This window comes from Phalangium opilio, unplaced genomic scaffold (genome assembly GCF_054372755.1).
Source record: "Phalangium opilio isolate 3A_F unplaced genomic scaffold, DU_Popi_V2 ptg000810l_1, whole genome shotgun sequence".
Taxonomy (NCBI): Eukaryota; Metazoa; Arthropoda; class Arachnida; order Opiliones; family Phalangiidae; genus Phalangium; species Phalangium opilio.
The window spans coordinates 358,559-386,313 of NW_028324253.1; the positions used below are offsets into that span (position 1 = coordinate 358,559).

General features: G+C 45.9%; 31 non-coding genes across 31 annotated transcripts; all 31 read left to right on the plus strand.

Annotated features, from left to right (window-relative positions):
• Window positions 1–1,045: 1,045 nt before the first annotated feature.
• TRNAL-CAA (transfer RNA leucine (anticodon CAA)) lies at window positions 1,046–1,167 on the plus strand. The gene is made up of 2 exons: window positions 1,046–1,083; window positions 1,122–1,167. It is a non-coding gene; the product is annotated as a tRNA-Leu (tRNA).
• Window positions 1,168–2,734: 1,567 nt separating this feature from the next.
• Window positions 2,735–2,856, plus strand: TRNAL-CAA (transfer RNA leucine (anticodon CAA)). Its single transcript has 2 exons — window positions 2,735–2,772; window positions 2,810–2,856. It is a non-coding gene; the product is annotated as a tRNA-Leu (tRNA).
• Window positions 2,857–3,298: 442 nt separating this feature from the next.
• Window positions 3,299–3,416, plus strand: TRNAS-CGA (transfer RNA serine (anticodon CGA)). Its single transcript has 2 exons — window positions 3,299–3,336; window positions 3,371–3,416. It is a non-coding gene; the product is annotated as a tRNA-Ser (tRNA).
• A 255-nt stretch (window positions 3,417–3,671) lies between these two features.
• TRNAS-CGA (transfer RNA serine (anticodon CGA)) lies at window positions 3,672–3,789 on the plus strand. Its single transcript has 2 exons — window positions 3,672–3,709; window positions 3,744–3,789. It is a non-coding gene; the product is annotated as a tRNA-Ser (tRNA).
• Window positions 3,790–5,920: 2,131 nt separating this feature from the next.
• TRNAS-CGA (transfer RNA serine (anticodon CGA)) lies at window positions 5,921–6,038 on the plus strand. Its single transcript has 2 exons — window positions 5,921–5,958; window positions 5,993–6,038. It is a non-coding gene; the product is annotated as a tRNA-Ser (tRNA).
• A 1,566-nt stretch (window positions 6,039–7,604) lies between these two features.
• TRNAL-CAA (transfer RNA leucine (anticodon CAA)) lies at window positions 7,605–7,726 on the plus strand. The gene is made up of 2 exons: window positions 7,605–7,642; window positions 7,681–7,726. It is a non-coding gene; the product is annotated as a tRNA-Leu (tRNA).
• A 1,567-nt stretch (window positions 7,727–9,293) lies between these two features.
• TRNAL-CAA (transfer RNA leucine (anticodon CAA)) lies at window positions 9,294–9,415 on the plus strand. Its single transcript has 2 exons — window positions 9,294–9,331; window positions 9,370–9,415. It is a non-coding gene; the product is annotated as a tRNA-Leu (tRNA).
• A 1,002-nt stretch (window positions 9,416–10,417) lies between these two features.
• Window positions 10,418–10,539, plus strand: TRNAL-CAA (transfer RNA leucine (anticodon CAA)). Its single transcript has 2 exons — window positions 10,418–10,455; window positions 10,494–10,539. It is a non-coding gene; the product is annotated as a tRNA-Leu (tRNA).
• A 442-nt stretch (window positions 10,540–10,981) lies between these two features.
• Window positions 10,982–11,099, plus strand: TRNAS-CGA (transfer RNA serine (anticodon CGA)). Its single transcript has 2 exons — window positions 10,982–11,019; window positions 11,054–11,099. It is a non-coding gene; the product is annotated as a tRNA-Ser (tRNA).
• A 255-nt stretch (window positions 11,100–11,354) lies between these two features.
• TRNAS-CGA (transfer RNA serine (anticodon CGA)) lies at window positions 11,355–11,472 on the plus strand. The gene is made up of 2 exons: window positions 11,355–11,392; window positions 11,427–11,472. It is a non-coding gene; the product is annotated as a tRNA-Ser (tRNA).
• Window positions 11,473–12,474: 1,002 nt separating this feature from the next.
• TRNAL-CAA (transfer RNA leucine (anticodon CAA)) lies at window positions 12,475–12,596 on the plus strand. Its single transcript has 2 exons — window positions 12,475–12,512; window positions 12,551–12,596. It is a non-coding gene; the product is annotated as a tRNA-Leu (tRNA).
• Window positions 12,597–13,782: 1,186 nt separating this feature from the next.
• On the plus strand, window positions 13,783–13,904 carry TRNAL-CAA (transfer RNA leucine (anticodon CAA)). Its single transcript has 2 exons — window positions 13,783–13,820; window positions 13,859–13,904. It is a non-coding gene; the product is annotated as a tRNA-Leu (tRNA).
• A 1,003-nt stretch (window positions 13,905–14,907) lies between these two features.
• TRNAL-CAA (transfer RNA leucine (anticodon CAA)) lies at window positions 14,908–15,029 on the plus strand. Its single transcript has 2 exons — window positions 14,908–14,945; window positions 14,984–15,029. It is a non-coding gene; the product is annotated as a tRNA-Leu (tRNA).
• Window positions 15,030–15,903: 874 nt separating this feature from the next.
• On the plus strand, window positions 15,904–16,025 carry TRNAL-CAA (transfer RNA leucine (anticodon CAA)). The gene is made up of 2 exons: window positions 15,904–15,941; window positions 15,980–16,025. It is a non-coding gene; the product is annotated as a tRNA-Leu (tRNA).
• Window positions 16,026–16,278: 253 nt separating this feature from the next.
• TRNAS-CGA (transfer RNA serine (anticodon CGA)) lies at window positions 16,279–16,396 on the plus strand. Its single transcript has 2 exons — window positions 16,279–16,316; window positions 16,361–16,396. It is a non-coding gene; the product is annotated as a tRNA-Ser (tRNA).
• A 254-nt stretch (window positions 16,397–16,650) lies between these two features.
• Window positions 16,651–16,771, plus strand: TRNAL-CAA (transfer RNA leucine (anticodon CAA)). The gene is made up of 2 exons: window positions 16,651–16,688; window positions 16,726–16,771. It is a non-coding gene; the product is annotated as a tRNA-Leu (tRNA).
• Window positions 16,772–17,403: 632 nt separating this feature from the next.
• TRNAL-CAA (transfer RNA leucine (anticodon CAA)) lies at window positions 17,404–17,525 on the plus strand. The gene is made up of 2 exons: window positions 17,404–17,441; window positions 17,480–17,525. It is a non-coding gene; the product is annotated as a tRNA-Leu (tRNA).
• A 1,063-nt stretch (window positions 17,526–18,588) lies between these two features.
• On the plus strand, window positions 18,589–18,710 carry TRNAL-CAA (transfer RNA leucine (anticodon CAA)). The gene is made up of 2 exons: window positions 18,589–18,626; window positions 18,665–18,710. It is a non-coding gene; the product is annotated as a tRNA-Leu (tRNA).
• Window positions 18,711–19,896: 1,186 nt separating this feature from the next.
• TRNAL-CAA (transfer RNA leucine (anticodon CAA)) lies at window positions 19,897–20,018 on the plus strand. Its single transcript has 2 exons — window positions 19,897–19,934; window positions 19,973–20,018. It is a non-coding gene; the product is annotated as a tRNA-Leu (tRNA).
• A 1,004-nt stretch (window positions 20,019–21,022) lies between these two features.
• Window positions 21,023–21,144, plus strand: TRNAL-CAA (transfer RNA leucine (anticodon CAA)). Its single transcript has 2 exons — window positions 21,023–21,060; window positions 21,099–21,144. It is a non-coding gene; the product is annotated as a tRNA-Leu (tRNA).
• Window positions 21,145–22,019: 875 nt separating this feature from the next.
• TRNAL-CAA (transfer RNA leucine (anticodon CAA)) lies at window positions 22,020–22,141 on the plus strand. The gene is made up of 2 exons: window positions 22,020–22,057; window positions 22,096–22,141. It is a non-coding gene; the product is annotated as a tRNA-Leu (tRNA).
• A 253-nt stretch (window positions 22,142–22,394) lies between these two features.
• TRNAS-CGA (transfer RNA serine (anticodon CGA)) lies at window positions 22,395–22,512 on the plus strand. The gene is made up of 2 exons: window positions 22,395–22,432; window positions 22,477–22,512. It is a non-coding gene; the product is annotated as a tRNA-Ser (tRNA).
• Window positions 22,513–22,766: 254 nt separating this feature from the next.
• TRNAL-CAA (transfer RNA leucine (anticodon CAA)) lies at window positions 22,767–22,887 on the plus strand. The gene is made up of 2 exons: window positions 22,767–22,804; window positions 22,842–22,887. It is a non-coding gene; the product is annotated as a tRNA-Leu (tRNA).
• Window positions 22,888–23,519: 632 nt separating this feature from the next.
• TRNAL-CAA (transfer RNA leucine (anticodon CAA)) lies at window positions 23,520–23,641 on the plus strand. The gene is made up of 2 exons: window positions 23,520–23,557; window positions 23,596–23,641. It is a non-coding gene; the product is annotated as a tRNA-Leu (tRNA).
• An 875-nt stretch (window positions 23,642–24,516) lies between these two features.
• On the plus strand, window positions 24,517–24,693 carry TRNAL-CAA (transfer RNA leucine (anticodon CAA)). The gene is made up of 2 exons: window positions 24,517–24,554; window positions 24,648–24,693. It is a non-coding gene; the product is annotated as a tRNA-Leu (tRNA).
• A 256-nt stretch (window positions 24,694–24,949) lies between these two features.
• Window positions 24,950–25,071, plus strand: TRNAL-CAA (transfer RNA leucine (anticodon CAA)). The gene is made up of 2 exons: window positions 24,950–24,987; window positions 25,026–25,071. It is a non-coding gene; the product is annotated as a tRNA-Leu (tRNA).
• A 311-nt stretch (window positions 25,072–25,382) lies between these two features.
• On the plus strand, window positions 25,383–25,504 carry TRNAL-CAA (transfer RNA leucine (anticodon CAA)). Its single transcript has 2 exons — window positions 25,383–25,420; window positions 25,459–25,504. It is a non-coding gene; the product is annotated as a tRNA-Leu (tRNA).
• Window positions 25,505–25,757: 253 nt separating this feature from the next.
• TRNAS-CGA (transfer RNA serine (anticodon CGA)) lies at window positions 25,758–25,875 on the plus strand. Its single transcript has 2 exons — window positions 25,758–25,795; window positions 25,840–25,875. It is a non-coding gene; the product is annotated as a tRNA-Ser (tRNA).
• A 254-nt stretch (window positions 25,876–26,129) lies between these two features.
• On the plus strand, window positions 26,130–26,250 carry TRNAL-CAA (transfer RNA leucine (anticodon CAA)). The gene is made up of 2 exons: window positions 26,130–26,167; window positions 26,205–26,250. It is a non-coding gene; the product is annotated as a tRNA-Leu (tRNA).
• An 875-nt stretch (window positions 26,251–27,125) lies between these two features.
• Window positions 27,126–27,302, plus strand: TRNAL-CAA (transfer RNA leucine (anticodon CAA)). The gene is made up of 2 exons: window positions 27,126–27,163; window positions 27,257–27,302. It is a non-coding gene; the product is annotated as a tRNA-Leu (tRNA).
• Window positions 27,303–27,558: 256 nt separating this feature from the next.
• On the plus strand, window positions 27,559–27,680 carry TRNAL-CAA (transfer RNA leucine (anticodon CAA)). The gene is made up of 2 exons: window positions 27,559–27,596; window positions 27,635–27,680. It is a non-coding gene; the product is annotated as a tRNA-Leu (tRNA).
• The last annotated feature ends 75 nt before the right edge of the window (window positions 27,681–27,755 follow it).

Here is a 27,755-nt window from a genome sequence, read left to right on the forward strand (position 1 = left end):
TGCTCCTCGTTTGAGGGCGTGGGTTCGAATCCCACTTCTGACACGATATGTTTTATGAAAATAACTGGATTAGATGTCGTTTTAAAACGTCCAAATTTCACAAAACCACGTAAGGATGGCCGAGCGGTCTAAGGCGCCAGACTCAAGGGGCTTAGCGTCCTTCGTTCACGATGTGAATCTGTATATTCTGGTCCTCGTTTGAGGGCGTGGGTTCGAATATCACTTCTGACACGAAATGTTTCATGAAAAAAACTGAAAGAGGTGTAATTTTAAAGCGTCCAAATTTCACACCACCACGTCAGGATGGCCGAGCGGTCTAAGGCGCCAGACTCAAGGGGCTTAGCTTCCTTCGTTCACGATGTGAATCTGTATATTCTGGTCCTCGTTTGAGGGCGTGGGTTCGAATATCACTTCTGACCCGAAATGTTTCATGAAAAAAACTGAAAGAGGTGTAATTTTAAAGCGTCCAAATTTCACACCACCACGTCAGGATGGCCGAGAGGTCTAAGGCGCCAGTCTCGAAGGAGCTTCCTTCGTTCACGATGTGAATCTGTGTATTCTGCTCCTCGTTTGAGGGAGTGGGTTCGAATCCCACCTCTGACACGATATGTTTTATGAAAATAACTGGATAAGTTGTCGTTTTAAAACGTCCAAATTGCAAAAAACCACGTCGGGATGGCCGAGCGGTCTAAGGCGCCAGACTCAAGGGGCTTAGCTTCCTTCGTTCACGATGTGAATCTGTATATTCTGGTCCTCGTTTGAGGGCGTGGGTTCGAATATCACTTCTGACACGAAATGTTTCATGAAAAAAACTGAAAGAGGTGTAATTTTAAAGCGTCCAAATTTCACACCAACACGTCAGGATGGCCGAGCGGTCTAAGGCGCCAGACTCAAGGGGCTTAGCTTACTTCGTTCACGTTGTGAATCTGTGTATTCTGGTCCTCGTTTGAGGGCGTGGGTTCGAATATCACTTCTGACACGAAATGTTTCATGAAAAAAACTGAAAGAGGTGTAATTTTAAAGCGTCCAAATTTCACACCACCACGTCAGGATGGCCGAGCGGTCTAAGGCGCCAGACTCAAGGGGCTTAGCTTACTTCGTTCACGTTGTGAATCTGTGTATTCTGGTCCTCGTTTGAGGGCGTGGGTTCGAATCCCACTTCTGACACGATATGTTTTATGAAAATATCTGGATTAGATGTCGTTTTAAAACGTCCAAATTTCACAAAACCACGTCAGGATGGCCGAGCGGTCTAAGGCGCCAGACTCAAGGGGCTTAGCGTCCTTCGTTCACGATGTGAATCTGTATATTCTGGTCCTCGTTTGAGGGCGTGGGTTCGAATATCACTTCTGACACGAAATGTTTCATGAAAAAAACTGAAAGAGGTGTAATTTTAAAGCGTCCAAATTTCTCACCACCACGTCAGGATGGCCGAGCGGTCTAAGGCGCCAGACTCAAGGGGCTTAGCTTCCTTCGTTCACGATGTGAATCTGTGTATTCTTGTCCTCGTTTGAGGGCGTGGGTTCAAATCTCACTTCTGACACGATATGTTTTATGAAAATAACTGGATTAGATGTCGTTTTAAAACGTCCAAATTTCACAAAACCACGTCGGGATGGCCGAGCGGTCTAAGGCGCCAGACTCAAGGGGCTTAGCTTCCTTCGTTCACGATGTGAATCTGTGTATTCTGGTCCTCGTTTGAGGGCGTGAGTTCGAATCCCACTTCTGACACGATATGTTTCAGGAAAATAACTTGATGAGATGCCATTTTAAAACGTCCAAATTCCACAAAACCGCGTCAGGATGGCCGAGCGGTCTAAGGCGCCAGACTCAAGGGGCTTAGCTTACTTCGTTCACGTTGTGAATCTGTGTATTCTGGTCCTCGTTTGAGGGCGTGGGTTCGAATATCACTTCTGACAAGAAATGTTTCATGAAAAAAACTGAAAGAGGTGTAATTTTAAAGCGTCCAAATTACACCACAACCACGTCAGGATGGCCGAGCGGTCTAAGGCGCCAGACTCAAGGGGCTTAGCTTACTTCGTTCACGTTGTGAATCTGTGTATTCTGGTCCTCGTTTGAGGGCGTGGGTTCGAATCCCACATCTGACACGATATGTTTTATGAAAATAACTGGATTAGATGTCGTTTTAAAACGTCCAAATTGCAAAAAACCACGTCGGGATGGCCGAGAGGTCTAAGGCGCCAGACTCGAAGGAGCTTCCTTCGTTCACGATGTGAATCTGTGTATTCTGCTCCTCGTTTGAGGGAGTGGGTTCGAATCCCACCTCTGACACGATATGTTTTATGAAAATAACTGGATTAGATGTCGTTTTAAAACGTCCAAATTGCAAAAAACCACGTCGGGATGGCCGAGCGGTCTAAGGCGCCAGACTCAAGGGGCTTAGCTTCCTTCGTTCACGATGTGAATCTGTATATTCTGATCCTCGTTTGAGGGCGTGGGTTCGAATATCACTTCTGACACGAAATGTTTCATGAAAAAAACTGAAAGAGGTGTAATTTTAAAGCGTCCAAATTTCACACCAACACGTCAGGATGGCCGAGCGGTCTAAGGCGCCAGACTCAAGGGGCTTAGCTTACTTCGTTCACGTTGTGAATCTGTGTATTCTGGTCCTCTTTTGAGGGCGTGGGTTCGAATATCACTTCTGACACGAAATGTTTCATGAAAAAAACTGAAAGAGGTGTAATTTTAAAGCGTCCAAATTTCACCCCACCACGTCAGGATGGCCGAGCGGTCTAAGGCGCCAGACTCAAGGGGCTTAGCTTACTTTGTTCACGTTGTGAATCTGTGTATCCTGGTCCTCGTTTGAGGGCGTGGGTTCGAATCCCACTTCTGACACGATATGTTTTATGAAAATATCTGGATTAGATGTCGTTTTAAAACGTCCAAATTTCACAAAACCACGTCAGGATGGCCGAGCGGTCTAAGGCGCCAGACTCAAGGGGCTTAGCGTCCTTCGTTCACGATGTGAATCTGTATATTCTGGTCTTCGTTTGAGGGCGTGGGTTCGAATATCACTTCTGACACGAAATGTTTCATGAAAAAAACTGAAAGAGGTGTAATTTTAAAGCGTCCGAATTTCACACCACCATGTCAGGATGGCCGAGCGGTCTAAGGCGCCAGACTCAAGGGGCTTAGCTTACTTCGTTCACGTTGTGAATCTGTCTATTCTGGTCCTCGTTTGAGGACGTGGGGTCGAATCCCACATCTGACACGATATGTTTTATGAAAATAACTGGATTAGATGTCGTTTTAAAACGTCCAAATTGCAAAAAACCACGTCGGGATGGCCGAGAGGTCTAAGGCGCCAGACTCGAAGGAGCTTCCTTCGTTCACGATGTGAATCTGCGTATTCTGCTCCTCGTTTGAGGGAGTGGGTTCGAATCCCACTTCTGACACGATGTGTTTTATGAAAATAACTGGATTAGATGTCGTTTTAAAACGTCCAAATTGCAAAAAACCACGTCGGGATGGCCGAGCGGTCTGAGGCGCCAGACTCAAGGGGCTTAGCTTCCTTCGTTCACGATGTGAATCTGTATATTCTGGTCCTCGTTTCAGGGCGTGGGTTCGAATATCACTTCTGACACGAAATGTTTCATGAAAAAAAACTGAAAGAGGTGTAATTTTAAAACGTCCAAATTGCACAAAACCACGTCGGGATGGCCGAGCGGTCTAAGGCGCCAGACTCGAAGGAGCTTCCTTCGTTCACGATGTGAATCTGTGTATTCTGGTCCTCGTTTGAGGGCGTGAGTTCGAATCCCACTTCTGACACGATGTGTTTCAGGAAAATAACTTGATGAGATGCCATTTTAAAACGTCCAAATTCCACAAAACCGCGTCAGGATGGCCGAGTGGTCTAAGGCGCCAGACTCAAGTGGCTTAGCTTCCTTCGTTCACGATGTGAATCTGTATATTCTGGTCTTCGTTTGAGGGCGTGGGTTCGAATATCACTTCTGACACGAAATGTTTCATGAAAAAAACTGAAAGAGGTGTAATTTTAAAGCGTCCAAATTTCACACCACCACGTCAGGATGGCCGAGCGGTCTAAGGCGCCAGACTCAAGGGGCTTAGCTTACTTCGTTCACGTTGTGAATCTGTCTATTCTGGTCCTCGTTTGAGGGCGTGGGTTCGAATCCCACATCTGACACGATATGTTTTATGAAAATAACTGGATTAGATGTCGTTTTAAAACGTCCAAATTGCAAAAAACCACGTCGGGATGGCCGAGCGGTCTGAGGCGCCAGACTCAAGGGGCTTAGCTTCCTTCGTTCACGATGTGAATCTGTATATTCTGGTCCTCGTTTGAGGACGTGGGTTCGAATATCACTTCTGACACGAAATGTTTCATGAAAAAAACTGAAAGAGGTGTAATTTTAAAGCGTCCAAATTTCACACCACCTCGTCAGGATGGCCTAGCGGTCTAAGGCGGCAGACTCAAGGGCCTAAGCTTCCTTCGTTCACGATGTGAATCTGCATATTCTGGTTCTCGTTTGAGGGCGTGGGTTCGAATATCACTTCTGACACGAAATGTTTTATGAAAATAACTGAAAGAGGTGTAATTTTAAAGCGTCCAAATTTCACACCACCTCGTCAGGATGGCCGAGCGGTCTAAGGCGCCAGACTCAAGGGGCTTAGCTTCCTTCGTTCACGATGTGAATCTGTGTATTCTGGTCCTCGTTTGAGGGCGTGAGTTCGAATCCCACTTCTGACACGATATGTTTCAGGAAAATAACTTGATGAGATGCCATTTTAAAACGTCCAAATTCCACAAAACCGCGTCAGGATGGCCGAGCGGTCTAAGGCGCCAGACTCAAGGGGCTTAGCTTACTTCGTTCACGTTGTGAATCTGTGTATTCTGGTCCTCGTTTGAGGGCGTGGGTTCGAATATCACTTCTGACAAGAAATGTTTCATGAAAAAAACTGAAAGAGGTGTAATTTTAAAGCGTCCAAATTACACCACAACCACGTCAGGATGGCCGAGCGGTCTAAGGCGCCAGACTCAAGGGGCTTAGCTTACTTCGTTCACGTTGTGAATCTGTGTATTCTGGTCCTCGTTTGAGGGCGTGGGTTCGAATCCCACATCTGACACGATATGTTTTATGAAAATAACTGGATTAGATGTCGTTTTAAAACGTCCAAATTGCAAAAAACCACGTCGGGATGGCCGAGAGGTCTAAGGCGCCAGACTCGAAGGACCTTCCTTCGTTCACGATGTGAATCTGTGTATTCTGCTCCTCGTTTGAGGGAGTGGGTTCGAATCCCACCTCTGACACGATATGTTTTATGAAAATAACTGGATTAGATGTCGTTTTAAAACGTCCAAATTGCAAAAAACCACGTCGGGATGGCCGAGCGGTCTAAGGCGCCAGACTCAAGGGGCTTAGCTTCCTTCGTTCACGATGTGAATCTGTATATTCTGATCCTCGTTTGAGGGCGTGGGTTCGAATATCACTTCTGACACGAAATGTTTCATGAAAAAAACTGAAAGAGGTGTAATTTTAAAGCGTCCAAATTTCACACCAACACGTCAGGATGGCCGAGCGGTCTAAGGCGCCAGACTCAAGGGGCTTAGCTTACTTCGTTCACGTTGTGAATCTGTGTATTCTGGTCCTCTTTTGAGGGCGTGGGTTCGAATATCACTTCTGACACGAAATGTTTCATGAAAAAAACTGAAAGAGGTGTAATTTTAAAGCGTCCAAATTTCACCCCACCACGTCAGGATGGCCGAGCGGTCTAAGGCGCCAGACTCAAGGGGCTTAGCTTCCTTCGTTCACGATATGAATCTGTGCATTCTGTTCCTCGTTTGAGGGCGTGGGTTCGAATATCACTTCTGACACGAAATGTTTTATGAAAAAAACTCGATTAGATGTCGTTTTAAAACGTCCAAATTGCACAAAACCACGTCAGGATGGCCGAGCGGTCTAAGGCGCCAGACTCGAAGGAGCTTCCTTCGTTCACGATATGAATCTGTGTATTCTGGTCCTCGTTTGAGGGCGTGAGTTCGAATCCCACTTGTGACACGATATGTTTTAGGAAAATAACTGGATGAGATGTCATTTTAAAACGTCCAAATTCCATAAAACCGCGTCAGGATGGCCGAGCGGTCTAAGGCGCCAGAATCAAGGGGCTTAGCTTCCTTCGTTCACGATGTGAATCTGTGTATTCTGCTCCTCGTTTGAGGGCGTGGGCTTGAATCCCACTTCTGAAACGATATGTTTTATGAAAATAACTGGATTAGATGTCGTTTTAAAACGTCCAAATTTCACACCACCACGTCAGGATGGCCGAGCGGTCTAAGGCGCCAGACTCAAGGGGCTTAGCTTCCTTCGTTCACGATGTGAGTCTGTGCATTCTGTTCCTCGTTTGAGGGCGTGGGTTCGAATATCACTTCTGACACGAAATGTTTTATGAAAAAAACTGAAAGAGGTGTAGTTTTAAAGCGTCCAAATTTCACACCACCACGTCAGGTTGGCCGAGCGGTCTAAGGTGCCAGACTCAAGGGGCTTAGCTTCCTTCGTTCACGATGTGAATCTGTGTATTCTGCTCCTCGTTTGAGGGCGTGGGTTCGAATCCCACTTCTGACACGATATGTTTTATGAAAATAACTGGATTAGATGTCGTTTTAAAACGTCCAAATTTCACAAAACCACGTAAGGATGGCCGAGCGGTCTAAGGCGCCAGACTCAAGGGGCTTAGCGTCCTTCGTTCACGATGTGAATCTGTATATTCTGGTCCTCGTTTGAGGGCGTGGGTTCGAATATCACTTCTGACACGAAATGTTTCATGAAAAAAACTGAAAGAGGTGTAATTTTAAAGCGTCCAAATTTCACACCACCACGTCAGGATGGCCGAGCGGTCTAAGGCGCCAGACTCAAGGGGCTTAGCTTCCTTCGTTCACGATGTGAATCTGTATATTCTGGTCCTCGTTTGAGGGCGTGGGTTCGAATATCACTTCTGACCCGAAATGTTTCATGAAAAAAACTGAAAGAGGTGTAATTTTAAAGCGTCCAAATTTCACACCACCACGTCAGGATGGCCGAGAGGTCTAAGGCGCCAGTCTCGAAGGAGCTTCCTTCGTTCACGATGTGAATCTGTGTATTCTGCTCCTCGTTTGAGGGAGTGGGTTCGAATCCCACCTCTGACACGATATGTTTTATGAAAATAACTGGATAAGTTGTCGTTTTAAAACGTCCAAATTGCAAAAAACCACGTCGGGATGGCCGAGCGGTCTAAGGCGCCAGACTCAAGGGGCTTAGCTTCCTTCGTTCACGATGTGAATCTGTATATTCTGGTCCTCGTTTGAGGGCGTGGGTTCGAATATCACTTCTGACACGAAATGTTTCATGAAAAAAACTGAAAGAGGTGTAATTTTAAAGCGTCCAAATTTCACACCAACACGTCAGGATGGCCGAGCGGTCTAAGGCGCCAGACTCAAGGGGCTTAGCTTACTTCGTTCACGTTGTGAATCTGTGTATTCTGGTCCTCGTTTGAGGGCGTGGGTTCGAATATCACTTCTGACACGAAATGTTTCATGAAAAAAACTGAAAGAGGTGTAATTTTAAAGCGTCCAAATTTCACACCACCACGTCAGGATGGCCGAGCGGTCTAAGGCGCCAGACTCAAGGGGCTTAGCTTACTTCGTTCACGTTGTGAATCTGTGTATTCTGGTCCTCGTTTGAGGGCGTGGGTTCGAATCCCACTTCTGACACGATATGTTTTATGAAAATATCTGGATTAGATGTCGTTTTAAAACGTCCAAATTTCACAAAACCACGTCAGGATGGCCGAGCGGTCTAAGGCGCCAGACTCAAGGGGCTTAGCGTCCTTCGTTCACGATGTGAATCTGTATATTCTGGTCCTCGTTTGAGGGCGTGGGTTCGAATATCACTTCTGACACGAAATGTTTCATGAAAAAAACTGAAAGAGGTGTAATTTTAAAGCGTCCAAATTTCACACCACCACGTCAGGATGGCCGAGCGGTCTAAGGCGCCAGACTCAAGGGGCTTAGCTTCCTTCGTTCACGATGTGAATCTGTGTATTCTTGTCCTCGTTTGAGGGCGTGGGTTCAAATCTCACTTCTGACACGATATGTTTTATGAAAATAACTGGATTAGATGTCGTTTTAAAACGTCCAAATTTCACAAAACCACGTCGGGATGGCCGAGCGGTCTAAGGCGCCAGACTCAAGGGGCTTAGCTTCCTTCGTTCACGATGTGAATCTGTGTATTCTGGTCCTCGTTTGAGGGCGTGAGTTCGAATCCCACTTCTGACACGATATGTTTCAGGAAAATAACTTGATGAGATGCCATTTTAAAACGTCCAAATTCCACAAAACCGCGTCAGGATGGCCGAGCGGTCTAAGGCGCCAGACTCAAGGGGCTTAGCTTACTTCGTTCACGTTGTGAATCTGTGTATTCTGGTCCTCGTTTGAGGGCGTGGGTTCGAATATCACTTCTGACAAGAAATGTTTCATGAAAAAAACTGAAAGAGGTGTAATTTTAAAGCGTCCAAATTACACCACAACCACGTCAGGATGGCCGAGCGGTCTAAGGCGCCAGACTCAAGGGGCTTAGCTTACTTCGTTCACGTTGTGAATCTGTGTATTCTGGTCCTCGTTTGAGGGCGTGGGTTCGAATCCCACATCTGACACGATATGTTTTATGAAAATAACTGGATTAGATGTCGTTTTAAAACGTCCAAATTGCAAAAAACCACGTCGGGATGGCCGAGAGGTCTAAGGCGCCAGACTCGAAGGAGCTTCCTTCGTTCACGATGTGAATCTGTGTATTCTGCTCCTCGTTTGAGGGAGTGGGTTCGAATCCCACCTCTGACACGATATGTTTTATGAAAATAACTGGATTAGATGTCGTTTTAAAACGTCCAAATTGCAAAAAACCACGTCGGGATGGCCGAGCGGTCTAAGGCGCCAGACTCAAGGGGCTTAGCTTCCTTCGTTCACGATGTGAATCTGTATATTCTGATCCTCGTTTGAGGGCGTGGGTTCGAATATCACTTCTGACACGAAATGTTTCATGAAAAAAACTGAAAGAGGTGTAATTTTAAAGCGTCCAAATTTCACACCAACACGTCAGGATGGCCGAGCGGTCTAAGGCGCCAGACTCAAGGGGCTTAGCTTACTTCGTTCACGTTGTGAATCTGTGTATTCTGGTCCTCTTTTGAGGGCGTGGGTTCGAATATCACTTCTGACACGAAATGTTTCATGAAAAAAACTGAAAGAGGTGTAATTTTAAAGCGTCCAAATTTCACCCCACCACGTCAGGATGGCCGAGCGGTCTAAGGCGCCAGACTCAAGGGGCTTAGCTTACTTTGTTCACGTTGTGAATCTGTGTATTCTGGTCCTCGTTTGAGGGCGTGGGTTCGAATCCCACTTCTGACACGATATGTTTTATGAAAATATCTGGATTAGATGTCGTTTTAAAACGTCCAAATTTCACAAAACCACGTCAGGATGGCCGAGCGGTCTAAGGCGCCAGACTCAAGGGGCTTAGCGTCCTTCGTTCACGATGTGAATCTGTATATTCTGGTCTTCGTTTGAGGGCGTGGGTTCGAATATCACTTCTGACACGAAATGTTTCATGAAAAAAACTGAAAGAGGTGTAATTTTAAAGCGTCCGAATTTCACACCACCACGTCAGGATGGCCGAGCGGTCTAAGGCGCCAGACTCAAGGGGCTTAGCTTACTTCGTTCACGTTGTGAATCTGTGTATTCTGGTCCTCGTTTGAGGGCGTGGGTTCGAATCCCACATCTGACACGATATGTTTTATGAAAATAACTGGATTAGATGTCGTTTTAAAACGTCCAAATTGCAAAAAACCACGTCGGGATGGCCGAGAGGTCTAAGGCGCCAGACTCGAAGGAGCTTCCTTCGTTCACGATGTGAATCTGTGTATTCTGCTCCTCGTTTGAGGGAGTGGGTTCGAATCCCACCTCTGACACGATATGTTTTATGAAAATAACTGGATTAGATGTCGTTTTAAAACGTCCAAATTGCAAAAAACCACGTCGGGATGGCCGAGCGGTCTAAGGCGCCAGACTCAAGGGGCTTAGCTTCCTTCGTTCACGATGTGAATCTGTATATTCTGATCCTCGTTTGAGGGCGTGGGTTCGAATATCACTTCTGACACGAAATGTTTCATGAAAAAAACTGAAAGAGGTGTAATTTTAAAGCGTCCAAATTTCACACCAACACGTCAGGATGGCCGAGCGGTCTAAGGCGCCAGACTCAAGGGGCTTAGCTTACTTCGTTCACGTTGTGAATCTGTGTATTCTGGTCCTCTTTTGAGGGCGTGGGTTCGAATATCACTTCTGACACGAAATGTTTCATGAAAAAAACTGAAAGAGGTGTAATTTTAAAGCGTCCAAATTTCACCCCACCACGTCAGGATGGCCGAGCGGTCTAAGGCGCCAGACTCAAGGGGCTTAGCTTACTTTGTTCACGTTGTGAATCTGTGTATTCTGGTCCTCGTTTGAGGGCGTGGGTTCGAATCCCACTTCTGACACGATATGTTTTATGAAAATATCTGGATTAGATGTCGTTTTAAAACGTCCAAATTTCACAAAACCACGTCAGGATGGCCGAGCGGTCTAAGGCGCCAGACTCAAGGGGCTTAGCGTCCTTCGTTCACGATGTGAATCTGTATATTCTGGTCTTCGTTTGAGGGCGTGGGTTCGAATATCACTTCTGACACGAAATGTTTCATGAAAAAAACTGAAAGAGGTGTAATTTTAAAGCGTCCGAATTTCACACCACCACGTCAGGATGGCCGAGCGGTCTAAGGCGCCAGACTCAAGGGGCTTAGCTTACTTCGTTCACGTTGTGAATCTGTCTATTCTGGTCCTCGTTTGAGGACGTGGGGTCGAATCCCACATCTGACACGATATGTTTTATGAAAATAACTGGATTAGATGTCGTTTTAAAACGTCCAAATTGCAAAAAACCACGTCGGGATGGCCGAGAGGTCTAAGGCGCCAGACTCGAAGGAGCTTCCTTCGTTCACGATGTGAATCTGCGTATTCTGCTCCTCGTTTGAGGGAGTGGGTTCGAATCCCACTTCTGACACGATGTGTTTTATGAAAATAACTGGATTAGATGTCGTTTTAAAACGTCCAAATTGCAAAAAACCACGTCGGGATGGCCGAGCGGTCTGAGGCGCCAGACTCAAGGGGCTTAGCTTCCTTCGTTCACGATGTGAATCTGTATATTCTGGTCCTCGTTTCAGGGCGTGGGTTCGAATATCACTTCTGACACGAAATGTTTCATGAAAAAAAACTGAAAGAGGTGTAATTTTAAAACGTCCAAATTGCACAAAACCACGTCGGGATGGCCGAGCGGTCTAAGGCGCCAGACTCGAAGGAGCTTCCTTCGTTCACGATGTGAATCTGTGTATTCTGGTCCTCGTTTGAGGGCGTGAGTTCGAATCCCACTTCTGACACGATGTGTTTCAGGAAAATAACTTGATGAGATGCCATTTTAAAACGTCCAAATTCCACAAAACCGCGTCAGGATGGCCGAGTGGTCTAAGGCGCCAGACTCAAGTGGCTTAGCTTCCTTCGTTCACGATGTGAATCTGTATATTCTGGTCTTCGTTTGAGGGCGTGGGTTCGAATATCACTTCTGACACGAAATGTTTCATGAAAAAAACTGAAAGAGGTGTAATTTTAAAGCGTCCAAATTTCACACCACCACGTCAGGATGGCCGAGCGGTCTAAGGCGCCAGACTCAAGGGGCTTAGCTTACTTCGTTCACGTTGTGAATCTGTCTATTCTGGTCCTCGTTTGAGGGCGTGGGTTCGAATCCCACATCTGACACGATATGTTTTATGAAAATAACTGGATTAGATGTCGTTTTAAAACGTCCAAATTGCAAAAAACCACGTCGGGATGGCCGAGAGGTCTGTGGCGCCAGACTCGAAGGAGCTTCCTTCGTTCACGATGTGAATCTGTGTATTCTGCTCCTCGTTTGAGGGAGTGGGTTCGAATCCCACTTCTGACACGATGTGTTTTATGAAAATAACTGGATGAGATGTCGTTTTAAAACGTCCAAATTGCAAAAAACCACGTCGGGATGGCCGAGCGGTCTGAGGCGCCAGACTCAAGGGGCTTAGCTTCCTTCGTTCACGATGTGAATCTGTATATTCTGGTCCTCGTTTGAGGACGTGGGTTCGAATATCACTTCTGACACGAAATGTTTCATGAAAAAAACTGAAAGAGGTGTAATTTTAAAGCGTCCAAATTTCACACCACCTCGTCAGGATGGCCTAGCGGTCTAAGGCGGCAGACTCAAGGGCCTAAGCTTCCTTCGTTCACGATGTGAATCTGCATATTCTGGTTCTCGTTTGAGGGCGTGGGTTCGAATATCACTTCTGACACGAAATGTTTTATGAAAATAACTGAAAGAGGTGTAATTTTAAAGCGTCCAAATTTCACACCACCTCGTCAGGATGGCCGAGCGGTCTAAGGCGCCAGACTCAAGGGGCTTAGCTTCCTTCGTTCACGTTGTGAATCTGTGTATTCTGGTCCTCGTTTGAGGGCGTGGGTTCGAATCCCACTTCTGACACGATATGTTTTATTAAAATAACTGGATCAGATGTCGTTTTAAAACGTCCAAATTGCACAAAACCACGTCGGGATGGCCGAGCGGTCTAAGGCGCCAGACTCGAAGGAGCTTCCTTCGTTCACGATGTGAATCTGTGTATTCTGCTCGTCGTTTGAGGGCGTTGGTTCGAATCCCACTTCTGACACGATATGTTTTATGAAAATAACTGGATTAGATGTCGTTTTAAAACGTCCAAATTGCACAAAGCCACGTCGGGATGGCCGAGCGGTCTAAGGCGCCAGACTCAAGGGGCTTAGCTTCCTTCGTTCACGATGTGAATCTGTATATTCTGGTCCTCGTTTGAGGACGTGGGTTCGAATATCACTTCTGACACGAAATGTTTCATGAAAAAAACTGAAAGAGGTGTAATTTTAAAGCGTCCAAATTTCACACCACCTCGTCAGGATGGCCTAGCGGTCTAAGGCGCCAGACTCAAGGGCCTAAGCTTCCTTCGTTCACGATGTGAATCTGCATATTCTGGTTCTCGTTTGAGGGCGTGGGTTCGAATATCACTTCTGACACGAAATGTTTTATGAAAATAACTGAAAGAGGTGTAATTTTAAAGCGTCCAAATTTCACACCACCTCGTCAGGATGGCCGAGCGGTCTAAGGCGCCAGACTCAAGGGGCTTAGCTTCCTTCGTTCACGTTGTGAATCTGTGTATTCTGGTCCTCGTTTGAGGGCGTGGGTTCGAATCCCACTTCTAACACGATATGTTTTATAAAAATAACTGGATTAGATGTCGTTTTAAAACGTCCAAATTGCACAAAACCACGTCGGGATGGCCGAGCGGTCTAAGGCGCCAGACTCGAAGGAGATTTCTTCGTTCACGATGTGAATCTGTGTATTCTGCTCGTCGTTTGATGGCGTTGGTTCGAATCCCACTTCTGACACGATATGTTTTATGAAAATAACTGGATTAGATGTCGTTTTAAAACGTCCAAATTGCACAAAGCCACGTCGGGATGGCCGAGCGGTCTAAGGCGCCAGACTCAAGGAGCTTAGCTTCCTTCGTTCACGATGTGAATTTGTATATTCTGGAACTCGTTTGAGGGCGTGGGTTCGAATATCACTTCTGACACGAAATGTTTCATGAAAAAAACTGAAAGAGGTGTAATTTTAAAGCGTCCAAATTTCACACCACCTCGTCAGGATGGCCGAGCGGTCTAAGGCGCCAGACTCAAGGGGCTTAGCTTCCTTCGTTCACGATGTGAATCTGTGTATTCTGGTCCTCGTTTGAGGGCATGGGTTCGAATCCCACTTCTGACACGATATGTTTTTTGAAAATAACTGGATGAGATGTCATTTTAAAACGTCCAAATTCCATAAAACCACGTCAAGATGGCCTAGCGGTCTAAGGCGCCAGACTCAAGGGGCTTAGCTTCCTTCGTTCACGATGTGAATATCTGTATATTCTGGTCCTCGTTTGAGGGCGTGGGTCCGAATATCACTTCTGACACGAAATGTTTCATGAAAAAAACTGAAAGAGGTGTAATTTTAAAGCGTCCAAATTTCACACCACCACGTCAGGATGGCCGAGCGGTCTAAGGCGCCAGACTCAAGGGGCTTAGCTTCCTTCGTTCACGATGTGAATTTGTATATTCTGGTCCTCGTTTGAGGGCGTGGGTTCGAATATCACTTCTGACACGAAATGTTTCATGAAAAAAACTGAAAGAGGTGTAATTTTAAAGCGTCCAAATTTCACACCACCTCGTCAGGATGGCCGAGCGGTCTAAGGCGCCAGACTCAAGGGGCTTAGCTTCCCAAGTTCACGTTGTGAATCTGTGTATTCTGGTCCTCGTTTGAGGGCGTGGGTTCGAATCCCACTTCTAACACGATATGTTTTATTAAAATAACTGGATTAGATGTCGTTTTAAAACGTCCAAATTGCACAAAACCACGTCGGGATGGCCGAGCGGTCTAAGGCGCCAGACTCGAAGGAGATTCCTTCGTTCACGATGTGAATCTGTGTATTCTGCTCGTCGTTTGATGGCGTTGGTTCGAATCCCACTTCTGACACGATATGTTTTATGAAAATAACTGGATTAGATGTCGTTTTAAAACGTCCAAATTGCACAAAGCCACGTCGGGATGGCCGAGCGGTCTAAGGCGCCAGACTCAAGGGGCTTAGCTTCCTTCGTTCACGATGTGAATTTGTATATTCTGGAACTCGTTTGAGGGCGTGGGTTCGAATATCACTTCTGACACGAAATGTTTCATGAAAAAAACTGAAAGAGGTGTATTTTAAAGCGTCCAAATTTCACACCACCTCGTCAGGATGGCCGAGCGGTCTAAGGCGCCAGACTCAAGGGGCTTAGCTTCCTTCGTTCACGATGTGAATCTGTGTATTCTGGTCCTCGTTTGAGGGCATGGGTTCGAATCCCACTTCTGACACGATATGTTTTTTGAAAATAACTGGATGAGATGTCATTTTAAAACGTCCAAATTCCATAAAACCACGTCAAGATGGCCTAGCGGTCTAAGGCGCCAGACTCAAGGGGCTTAGCTTCCTTCGTTCACGATGTGAATATCTGTATATTCTGGTCCTCGTTTGAGGGCGTGGGTCCGAATATCACTTCTGACACGAAATGTTTCATGAAAAAAACTGAAAGAGGTGTAATTTTAAAGCGTCCAAATTTCACACCACCACGTCAGGATGGCCGAGCGGTCTAAGGCGCCAGACTCAAGGGGCTTAGCTTCCTTCGTTCACGATGTGAATTTGTATATTCTGGTCCTCGTTTGAGGGCGTGGGTTCGAATATCACTTCTGACACGAAATGTTTCATGAAAAAAACTGAAAGAGGTGTAATTTTAAAGCGTCCAAATTTCACACCACCTCGTCAGGATGGCCTAGCGGTCTAAGGCGCCAGACTCAAGGGGCTTAGCTTTCTTCGTTCACGATGTGAATCTGTATATTCTAAGGCGCCAGACTCGAAGGAGCTTCCTTCGTTCACGATGTGAATCAGTGTATTCTGCTCGTCGTTTGAGGGCGTGGGTTCGAATCCCACTTCTGACATGATATGTTTTATGAAAATAACTGGATTAGATGTCGTTTTAAAACGTCCAAATTGCACAAAACCACGTCGGGATGGCCGAGCGGTCTAAGGCGCCAGACTCAAGGGGCTTACCTTCCTTCGTTCACGATGTGAATCTGTATATTCTGGAACTCGTTTGAGGGCGTGGGTTCGAATATCACTTCTGACACGAAATGTTTCATGAAAAAACTGAAAGAGGTGTAATTTTAAAGCGTCCAAATTTCACACCACCTCGTCAGGATGGCCGAGCGGTCTAAGGCGCCAGACTCAAGGGGCTTAGCTTCCTTCGTTCACGATGTGAATCTGTGTATTCTGGTCCTCGTTTGAGGGCGTGGGTTCGAATCCCACTTCTGACACGATATGTTTTATGAAAATAACTGGATGAGATGTCATTTTAAAACGTCCAAATTCCATAAAACCACGTCAAGATGGCCTAGCGGTCTAAGGCGCCAGACTTAAGAGGCTTAGCTTCCTTCGTTCACGATGTGAATCTGTGTATTCTGGTCCTCGTTTGAGGGCGTGGGTTCGAATCCCACTTCTGACACGATATGTTTTATGAAAATAACTGGATTAGATGTCGTTTTAAAACGTCCAAAAGCACAAAACCACGTCGGGATGGCCGAGCGGTCTAAGGCGCCAGACTCGAAGGAGCTTCCTTCGTTCACGATGTGAATCTGTGTATTCTGCTCGTCGTTTGAGGGCGTGGGTTCGAATCCCACTTTTGACACGATATGTTTTATGAAAATAACTGGATTAGATGTCGTTTTAAAACGACCAAATTGCACAAAAGCACGTCGGGATGGCCGAGCAGTCTAAGGCGCCAGACTCAAGGGGCTTAGCTTCCTTCGTTCACGATGTGAATCTGTATATTCTGCAACTCGTTTGAGGGCGTGGGTTCGAATATCACTTCTGACACGAAATGTTTCATGAAAAAAACTGAAAGAGGTGTAATTATAAAGCGTCCAAATTTCACACCACCTCGTCAGGATGGCCGAGCGGTCTAAGGCGCCAGACTCAAGGGACTTAGCTTCCTTCGTTCACATGTGAATCTGTGTATTCTGGTCTTCGTTTGAGGGCGTGGGTTCGAATCCCACTTCTGACACGATATGTTTTATGAAAATAACTGGATGAGATGTCATTTTAAAACGTCCAAATTCCATAAAACCACGACAAGATGGCCTAGCGGTCTAAGGCGCCAGACTCAAGGGGCTTAGCTTCCTTCGTTCACGATGTGAATCTGTATATTCTGGTCCTCGTTTGAGGACGTGGGTTCGAATATCACTTCTGACACGAAATGTTTCATGAAAAAAACTGAAAGAGGTGTAATTTTAAAGCGTCCAAATTTCACACCACCTCGTCAGGATGGCCTAGCCGTCTAAGGCGCCAGACTCAAGGGCCTAAGCTTCCTTCGTTCACGATGTGAATCTGCATATTCTGGTTCTCGTTTGAGGGCGTGGGTTCGAATATCACTTCTGACACGATATGTTTTTTGAAAATAACTGGATGAGATGTCATTTTAAAACGTCCAAATTCCATAAAACCACGTCAAGATGGCCTAGCGGTCTAAGGCGCCAGACTCAAGGGGCTTAGCTTCCTTCGTTCACGATGTGAATATCTGTATATTCTGGTCCTCGTTTGAGGGCGTGGGTTCGAATATCACTTCTGACACGAAATGTTTCATGAAAAAAACTGAAAGAGGTGTAATTTTAAAGCGTCCAAATTTCACACCACCTCGTCAGGATGGCCGAGTGGTCTAAGGCGCCAGACTCAAGGGGCTTAGCTTCCTTCGTTCACGATGTGAATCTGTGTATTCTGGTCCTCGTTTGAGGGCGTGGGTTCGAATCCCACTTCTGACACGATATGTTTTATGAAAATAACTGGATGAGATGTCATTTTAAAACGTCCAAATTCCATAAAACCACGTCAAGATGGCCTAGCGGTCTAAGGCGCCAGACTCAAGGGGCTTAGCTTCCTTCATTCACGATGTGAATCTGTATATTCTAAGGCACCAGACTCGAAGGAGCTTCCTTCGTTCACGATGTGAATCTGTGTATTCTTCTCGTCGTTTGAGGGCGTGGGTTCGAATCCCACTTCTGACACGATATGTTTTATGAAAATAACTGGATTAGATGTCGTTATAAAACGTCCAAATTGCACAAAACCACGTCGGGATGGCCGAGCGGTCTAAGGCGCCAGACTCAAGGGGCTTAGCTTCCTTCGTTCACGATGTGAATCTGTGTATTCTGGTCCTCGTTTGAGGGCATGGGTTCGAATCACACTTCTGACACGATATGTTTTATGAAAATAACTGGATGAGATGTCATTTTAAAACGTCCAAATTCCATAAAACCACGTCAAGATGGCCTAGCGGTCTAAGGCGCCAGACTCAAGGGGCTTAGGTTCCTTCGTTCACGATGTGAATATCTGTATATTCTGGTCCTCGTTTGAGGGCGTGGGTTCGAATATCACTTCTGACACGAAATGTTTCATGAAAAAAACTGAAAGAGGTGTAATTTTAAAGCGTCCAAATTTCACACCACCACGTCAGGATGGCCGAGCGGTCTAAGGCGCCAGACTCAAGGGGCTTAGCTTCCTTCGATCACGATGTGAATCTGAATATTCTGGTCTTCGTTTGAGGGCGTGGGTTCGAATATCACTTCTGACACGAAATGTTTCATGAAAGAAACTGAAAGAGGTGTAATTTTAAAGCGTCCATATTTCACACCACCTCGTCAGGATGGCCTAGCGGTCTAAGGCGCCAGACTCAAGGGCCTAAGCTTCCTTCGTTCACGATGTGAATCTGCATATTCTGGTTCTCGTTTGAGGGCGTGGGTTCGAATATCACTTCTGACACGAAATGTTTTATGAAAATAACTGAAAGAGGTGTAATTTTAAAGCGTCCAAATTTCACACCACCTCGTCAGGATGGCCGAGCGGTCTAAGGCGCCAGACTCAAGGGGCTTAGCTTCCTTCGTTCACGTTGTGAATCTGTGTATTCTGGTCCTCGTTTGAGGGCGTGGGTTCGAATCCCACTTCTGACACGATATGTTTTATTAAAATAACTGGATCAGATGTCGTTTTAAAACGTCCAAATTGCACAAAACCACGTCGGGATGGCCGAGCGGTCTAAGGCGCCAGACTCGAAGGAGCTTCCTTCGTTCACGATGTGAATCTGTGTATTCTGCTCGTCGTTTGAGGGCGTTGGTTCGAATCCCACTTCTGACACGATATGTTTTATGAAAATAACTGGATTAGATGTCGTTTTAAAACGTCCAAATTGCACAAAGCCACGTCGGGATGGCCGAGCGGTCTAAGGCGCCAGACTCAAGGGGCTTAGCTTCCTTCGTTCACGATGTGAATCTGTATATTCTGGTCCTCGTTTGAGGACGTGGGTTCGAATATCACTTCTGACACGAAATGTTTCATGAAAAAAACTGAAAGAGGTGTAATTTTAAAGCGTCCAAATTTCACACCACCTCGTCAGGATGGCCTAGCGGTCTAAGGCGCCAGACTCAAGGGCCTAAGCTTCCTTCGTTCACGATGTGAATCTGCATATTCTGGTTCTCGTTTGAGGGCGTGGGTTCGAATATCACTTCTGACACGAAATGTTTTATGAAAATAACTGAAAGAGGTGTAATTTTAAAGCGTCCAAATTTCACACCACCTCGTCAGGATGGCCGAGCGGTCTAAGGCGCCAGACTCAAGGGGCTTAGCTTCCTTCGTTCACGTTGTGAATCTGTGTATTCTGGTCCTCGTTTGAGGGCGTGGGTTCGAATCCCACTTCTAACACGATATGTTTTATAAAAATAACTGGATTAGATGTCGTTTTAAAACGTCCAAATTGCACAAAACCACGTCGGGATGGCCGAGCGGTCTAAGGCGCCAGACTCGAAGGAGATTCCTTCGTTCACGATGTGAATCTGTGTATTCTGCTCGTCGTTTGATGGCGTTGGTTCGAATCCCACTTCTGACACGATATGTTTTATGAAAATAACTGGATTAGATGTCGTTTTAAAACGTCCAAATTGCACAAAGCCACGTCGGGATGGCCGAGCGGTCTAAGGCGCCAGACTCAAGGAGCTTAGCTTCCTTCGTTCACGATGTGAATTTGTATATTCTGGAACTCGTTTGAGGGCGTGGGTTCGAATATCACTTCTGACACGAAATGTTTCATGAAAAAAACTGAAAGAGGTGTAATTTTAAAGCGTCCAAATTTCACACCACCTCGTCAGGATGGCCGAGCGGTCTAAGGCGCCAGACTCAAGGGGCTTAGCTTCCTTCGTTCACGATGTGAATCTGTGTATTCTGGTCCTCGTTTGAGGGCATGGGTTCGAATCCCACTTCTGACACGATATGTTTTTTGAAAATAACTGGATGAGATGTCATTTTAAAACGTCCAAATTCCATAAAACCACGTCAAGATGGCCTAGCGGTCTAAGGCGCCAGACTCAAGGGGCTTAGCTTCCTTCGTTCACGATGTGAATATCTGTATATTCTGGTCCTCGTTTGAGGGCGTGGGTCCGAATATCACTTCTGACACGAAATGTTTCATGAAAAAAACTGAAAGAGGTGTAATTTTAAAGCGTCCAAATTTCACACCACCACGTCAGGATGGCCGAGCGGTCTAAGGCGCCAGACTCAAGGGGCTTAGCTTCCTTCGTTCACGATGTGAATTTGTATATTCTGGTCCTCGTTTGAGGGCGTGGGTTCGAATATCACTTCTGACACGAAATGTTTCATGAAAAAAACTGAAAGAGGTGTAATTTTAAAGCGTCCAAATTTCACACCACCTCGTCAGGATGGCCGAGCGGTCTAAGGCGCCAGACTCAAGGGGCTTAGCTTCCTTCGTTCACGTTGTGAATCTGTGTATTCTGGTCCTCGTTTGAGGGCGTGGGTTCGAATCCCACTTCTAACACGATATGTTTTATTAAAATAACTGGATTAGATGTCGTTTTAAAACGTCCAAATTGCACAAAACCACGTCGGGATGGCCGAGCGGTCTAAGGCGCCAGACTCGAAGGAGATTCCTTCGTTCACGATGTGAATCTGTGTATTCTGCTCGTCGTTTGATGGCGTTGGTTCGAATCCCACTTCTGACACGATATGTTTTATGAAAATAACTGGATTAGATGTCGTTTTAAAACGTCCAAATTGCACAAAGCCACGTCGGGATGGCCGAGCGGTCTAAGGCGCCAGACTCAAGGGGCTTAGCTTCCTTCGTTCACGATGTGAATTTGTATATTCTGGAACTCGTTTGAGGGCGTGGGTTCGAATATCACTTCTGACACGAAATGTTTCATGAAAAAAACTGAAAGAGGTGTAATTTTAAAGCGTCCAAATTTCACACCACCTCGTCAGGATGGCCGAGCGGTCTAAGGCGCCAGACTCAAGGGGCTTAGCTTCCTTCGTTCACGATGTGAATCTGTGTATTCTGGTCCTCGTTTGAGGGCATGGGTTCGAATCCCACTTCTGACACGATATGTTTTTTGAAAATAACTGGATGAGATGTCATTTTAAAACGTCCAAATTCCATAAAACCACGTCAAGATGGCCTAGCGGTCTAAGGCGCCAGACTCAAGGGGCTTAGCTTCCTTCGTTCACGATGTGAATATCTGTATATTCTGGTCCTCGTTTGAGGGCGTGGGTCCGAATATCACTTCTGACACGAAATGTTTCATGAAAAAAACTGAAAGAGGTGTAATTTTAAAGCGTCCAAATTTCACACCACCACGTCAGGATGGCCGAGCGGTCTAAGGCGCCAGACTCAAGGGGCTTAGCTTCCTTCGTTCACGATGTGAATTTGTATATTCTGGTCCTCGTTTGAGGGCGTGGGTTCGAATATCACTTCTGACACGAAATGTTTCATGAAAAAAACTGAAAGAGGTGTAATTTTAAAGCGTCCAAATTTCACACCACCTCGTCAGGATGGCCTAGCGGTCTAAGGCGCCAGACTCAAGGGGCTTAGCTTTCTTCGTTCACGATGTGAATCTGTATATTCTAAGGCGCCAGACTCGAAGGAGCTTCCTTCGTTCACGATGTGAATCAGTGTATTCTGCTCGTCGTTTGAGGGCGTGGGTTCGAATCCCACTTCTGACATGATATGTTTTATGAAAATAACTGGATTAGATGTCGTTTTAAAACGTCCAAATTGCACAAAACCACGTCGGGATGGCCGAGCGGTCTAAGGCGCCAGACTCAAGGGGCTTACCTTCCTTCGTTCACGATGTGAATCTGTATATTCTGGAACTCGTTTGAGGGCGTGGGTTCGAATATCACTTCTGACACGAAATGTTTCATGAAAAAAACTGAAAGAGGTGTAATTTTAAAGCGTCCAAATTTCACACCACCTCGTCAGGATGGCCGAGCGGTCTAAGGCGCCAGACTCAAGGGGCTTAGCTTCCTTCGTTCACGATGTGAATCTGTGTATTCTGGTCCTCGTTTGAGGGCGTGGGTTCGAATCCCACTTCTGACACGATATGTTTTATGAAAATAACTGGATGAGATGTCATTTTAAAACGTCCAAATTCCATAAAACCACGTCAAGATGGCCTAGCGGTCTAAGGCGCCAGACTTAAGAGGCTTAGCTTCCTTCGTTCACGATGTGAATCTGTGTATTCTGGTCCTCGTTTGAGGGCGTGGGTTCGAATCCCACTTCTGACACGATATGTTTTATGAAAATAACTGGATTAGATGTCGTTTTAAAACGTCCAAAAGCACAAAACCACGTCGGGATGGCCGAGCGGTCTAAGGCGCCAGACTCGAAGGAGCTTCCTTCGTTCACGATGTGAATCTGTGTATTCTGCTCGTCGTTTGAGGGCGTGGGTTCGAATCCCACTTTTGACACGATATGTTTTATGAAAATAACTGGATTAGATGTCGTTTTAAAACGACCAAATTGCACAAAAGCACGTCGGGATGGCCGAGCAGTCTAAGGCGCCAGACTCAAGGGGCTTAGCTTCCTTCGTTCACGATGTGAATCTGTATATTCTGCAACTCGTTTGAGGGCGTGGGTTCGAATATCACTTCTGACACGAAATGTTTCATGAAAAAAACTGAAAGAGGTGTAATTATAAAGCGTCCAAATTTCACACCACCTCGTCAGGATGGCCGAGCGGTCTAAGGCGCCAGACTCAAGGGACTTAGCTTCCTTCGTTCACATGTGAATCTGTGTATTCTGGTCTTCGTTTGAGGGCGTGGGTTCGAATCCCACTTCTGACACGATATGTTTTATGAAAATAACTGGATGAGATGTCATTTTAAAACGTCCAAATTCCATAAAACCACGACAAGATGGCCTAGCGGTCTAAGGCGCCAGACTCAAGGGGCTTAGCTTCCTTCGTTCACGATGTGAATCTGTATATTCTGGTCCTCGTTTGAGGACGTGGGTTCGAATATCACTTCTGACACGAAATGTTTCATGAAAAAAACTGAAAGAGGTGTAATTTTAAAGCGTCCAAATTTCACACCACCTCGTCAGGATGGCCTAGCCGTCTAAGGCGCCAGACTCAAGGGCCTAAGCTTCCTTCGTTCACGATGTGAATCTGCATATTCTGGTTCTCGTTTGAGGGCGTGGGTTCGAATATCACTTCTGACACGATATGTTTTTTGAAAATAACTGGATGAGATGTCATTTTAAAACGTCCAAATTCCATAAAACCACGTCAAGATGGCCTAGCGGTCTAAGGCGCCAGACTCAAGGGGCTTAGCTTCCTTCGTTCACGATGTGAATATCTGTATATTCTGGTCCTCGTTTGAGGGCGTGGGTTCGAATATCACTTCTGACACGAAATGTTTCATGAAAAAAACTGAAAGAGGTGTAATTTTAAAGCGTCCAAATTTCACACCACCTCGTCAGGATGGCCGAGTGGTCTAAGGCGCCAGACTCAAGGGGCTTAGCTTCCTTCGTTCACGATGTGAATCTGTGTATTCTGGTCCTCGTTTGAGGGCGTGGGTTCGAATCCCACTTCTGACACGATATGTTTTATGAAAATAACTGGATGAGATGTCATTTTAAAACGTCCAAATTCCATAAAACCACGTCAAGATGGCCTAGCGGTCTAAGGCGCCAGACTCAAGGGGCTTAGCTTCCTTCATTCACGATGTGAATCTGTATATTCTAAGGCACCAGACTCGAAGGAGCTTCCTTCGTTCACGATGTGAATCTGTGTATTCTTCTCGTCGTTTGAGGGCGTGGGTTCGAATCCCACTTCTGACACGATATGTTTTATGAAAATAACTGGATTAGATGTCGTTATAAAACGAACAAATTGCACAAAACCACGTCGGGATGGCCGAGCGGTCTAAGGCGCCAGACTCAAGGGGCTTAGCTTCCTTCGTTCACGATGTGAATCTGTGTATTCTGGTCCTCGTTTGAGGGCATGGGTTCGAATCACACTTCTGACACGATATGTTTTATGAAAATAACTGGATGAGATGTCATTTTAAAACGTCCAAATTCCATAAAACCACGTCAAGATGGCCTAGCGGTCTAAGGCGCCAGACTCAAGGGGCTTAGGTTCCTTCGTTCACGATGTGAATATCTGTATATTCTGGTCCTCGTTTGAGGGCGTGGGTTCGAATATCACTTCTGACACGAAATGTTTCATGAAAAAAACTGAAAGAGGTGTAATTTTAAAGCGTCCAAATTTCACACCACCACGTCAGGATGGCCGAGCGGTCTAAGGCGCCAGACTCAAGGGGCTTAGCTTCCTTCGATCACGATGTGAATCTGAATATTCTGGTCTTCGTTTGAGGGCGTGGGTTCGAATATCACTTCTGACACGAAATGTTTCATGAAAGAAACTGAAAGAGGTGTAATTTTAAAGCGTCCATATTTCACACCACCTCGTCAGGATGGCCTAGCGGTCTAAGGCGCCAGACTCAAGGGGCTTAGCTTCCTTCGTTCACGATGTGAATCTGTATATTCTAAGGCGCCAGACTCGAAGGAGCTTCCTTCGTTCACGATGTGAATCTGTGTATTCTGGTCCTCGTTTGAGGGCGTGGGTTCGAATCCCACTTCTGACACGATATGTTTTATGAAAATAACTGGATGAGATGTCATTTTAAAACGTCCAAATTCCATAAAACCACGTCAAGATGGCCTAGCGGTCTAAGGCGCCAGACTCAAGGGGCTTAGCTTCCTTCGTTCACGATGTGAATATCTCTATATTCTGGTCCTCGTTTGAGGGCGTGGGTTCGAATATCACTTCTGACACGAAATGTTTCATGAAAAAAACTGAAAGAGGTGTAATTTTAAAGCGTCCAAATTTCACACCACCTCGTCAGGATGGCCGAGCGGTCTAAGGCGCCAGACTCAAGGGGCTTAGCTTCCTTCGTTCACGATGTGAATCTGTGTATTCTGGTCCTCGTTTGAGGGCGTGGGTTCGAATCCCACTTCTGACACGATATGTTTTATGAAAATAACTGGATGAGATATCATTTTAAAACGTCCAAATTCCATAAAACCACGTCAAGATGGCCTAGCGGTCTAAGGCGCCAGACTCAAGGGGCTTAGCTTCCTTCGTTCACGATGTGAATATCTGTATATTCTAAGGCGCCAGACTCGAAGGAGCTTCCTTCGTTCACGATGTGCATCTGTGTATTCTGCTCGTGGTTTGAGGGCGTGGGTTCGAATCCCACTTCTAACACGATATGTTTTATGAAAATAACTGGAATAGATGTCGTTTTAAAACGTCCAAACTGCACAAAACCACGTCAGGATGGCCGAGCGGTCTAAGGCGCCAGACTCAAGGGGCTTAGCTTCCTTCGTTCACGATGTGAATCTGTGTATTCTGGTCCTCGTTTGAGGGCGTGGGTTCGAATCCCACTTCTGACACGATATGTTTTATGAAAATAACTGGATGAGATGTCATTTTAAAACGTCCAAATTCCATAAAACCACGTCAAGATGGCCTAGCGGTCTAAGGCGCCAGACTTAAGGGGCTTAGCTTCCTTCGTTCACGATGTGAATCTGTGTATTCTGGTCCTCGTTTGAGGGCGTGGGTTCGAATCCCACTTCTGACACGATATGTTTAATGAAAATAACTGGATTAGATGTCGTTTTAAAACGTCCAAAAGCACAAAACCACGTCGGGATGGCCGAGCGGTCTAAGGCGCCAGACTCGAAGGAGCTTCCTTCGTTCACGATGTGAATCTGTGTATTCTGCTCGTCGTTTGAGGGCGTGGGTTCGAATCCCACTTCTGACACGATATGTTTTATGAAAATAACTGGATTAGATGTCGTTTTAAAACGGCCAAATTGCACAAAAGCACGCCGGGATGGCCGAGCAGTCTAAGGCGCCAGACTCAAGGGGCTTAGCTTCCTTCGTTCACGATGTGAATCTGTATATTCTGCAACTCGTTTGAGGGCGTGGGTTCGAATATCACTTCTGACACGAAATGTTTCATGAAAAAAACTGAAAGAGGTGTAATTATAAAGCGTCCAAATTTCACACCACCTCGTCAGGATGGCCGAGCGGTCTAAGGCGCCAGACTCAAGGGACTTAGCTTCCTTCGTTCACATGTGAATCTGTTTATTCTGGTCCTCGTTTGAGGGCGTGGGTTCGAATCCCACTTCTGACACGATATGTTTTATGAAAATAACTGGATGAGATGTCATTTTAAAACGTCCAAATTCCATAAAACCACGTCAAGATGGCCTAGCGGTCTAAGGCGCCAGACTCAAGGGGCTTAGCTTCCTTCATTCACGATGTGAATCTGTATATTCTAAGGCACCAGACTCGAAGGAGCTTCCTTCGTTCACGATGTGAATCTGTGTATTCTTCTCGTCGTTTGAGGGCGTGGGTTCGAATCCCACTTCTGACACGATATGTTTTATGAAAATAACTGGATTAGATGTCGTTATAAAACGAACAAATTGCACAAAACCACGTCGGGATGGCCGAGCGGTCTAAGGCGCCAGACTCAAGGGGCTTAGCTTCCTTCGTTCACGATGTGAATCTGTGTATTCTGGTCCTCGTTTGAGGGCATGGGTTCGAATCACACTTCTGACACGATATGTTTTATGAAAATAACTGGATGAGATGTCATTTTAAAACGTCCAAATTCCATAAAACCACGTCAAGATGGCCTAGCGGTCTAAGGCGCCAGACTCAAGGGGCTTAGGTTCCTTCGTTCACGATGTGAATATCTGTATATTCTGGTCCTCGTTTGAGGGCGTGGGTTCGAATATCACTTCTGACACGAAATGTTTCATGAAAAAAACTGAAAGAGGTGTAATTTTAAAGCGTCCAAATTTCACACCACCACGTCAGGATGGCCGAGCGGTCTAAGGCGCCAGACTCAAGGGGCTTAGCTTCCTTCGATCACGATGTGAATCTGAATATTCTGGTCTTCGTTTGAGGGCGTGGGTTCGAATATCACTTCTGACACGAAATGTTTCATGAAAGAAACTGAAAGAGGTGTAATTTTAAAGCGTCCATATTTCACACCACCTCGTCAGGATGGCCTAGCGGTCTAAGGCGCCAGACTCAAGGGGCTTAGCTTCCTTCGTTCACGATGTGAATCTGTATATTCTAAGGCGCCAGACTCGAAGGAGCTTCCTTCGTTCACGATGTGAATCTGTGTATTCTGGTCCTCGTTTGAGGGCGTGGGTTCGAATCCCACTTCTGACACGATATGTTTTATGAAAATAACTGGATGAGATGTCATTTTAAAACGTCCAAATTCCATAAAACCACGTCAAGATGGCCTAGCGGTCTAAGGCGCCAGACTCAAGGGGCTTAGCTTCCTTCGTTCACGATGTGAATATCTCTATATTCTGGTCCTCGTTTGAGGGCGTGGGTTCGAATATCACTTCTGACACGAAATGTTTCATGAAAAAAACTGAAAGAGGTGTAATTTTAAAGCGTCCAAATTTCACACCACCTCGTCAGGATGGCCGAGCGGTCTAAGGCGCCAGACTCAAGGGGCTTAGCTTCCTTCGTTCACGATGTGAATCTGTGTATTCTGGTCCTCGTTTGAGGGCGTGGGTTCGAATCCCACTTCTGACACGATATGTTTTATGAAAATAACTGGATGAGATATCATTTTAAAACGTCCAAATTCCATAAAACCACGTCAAGATG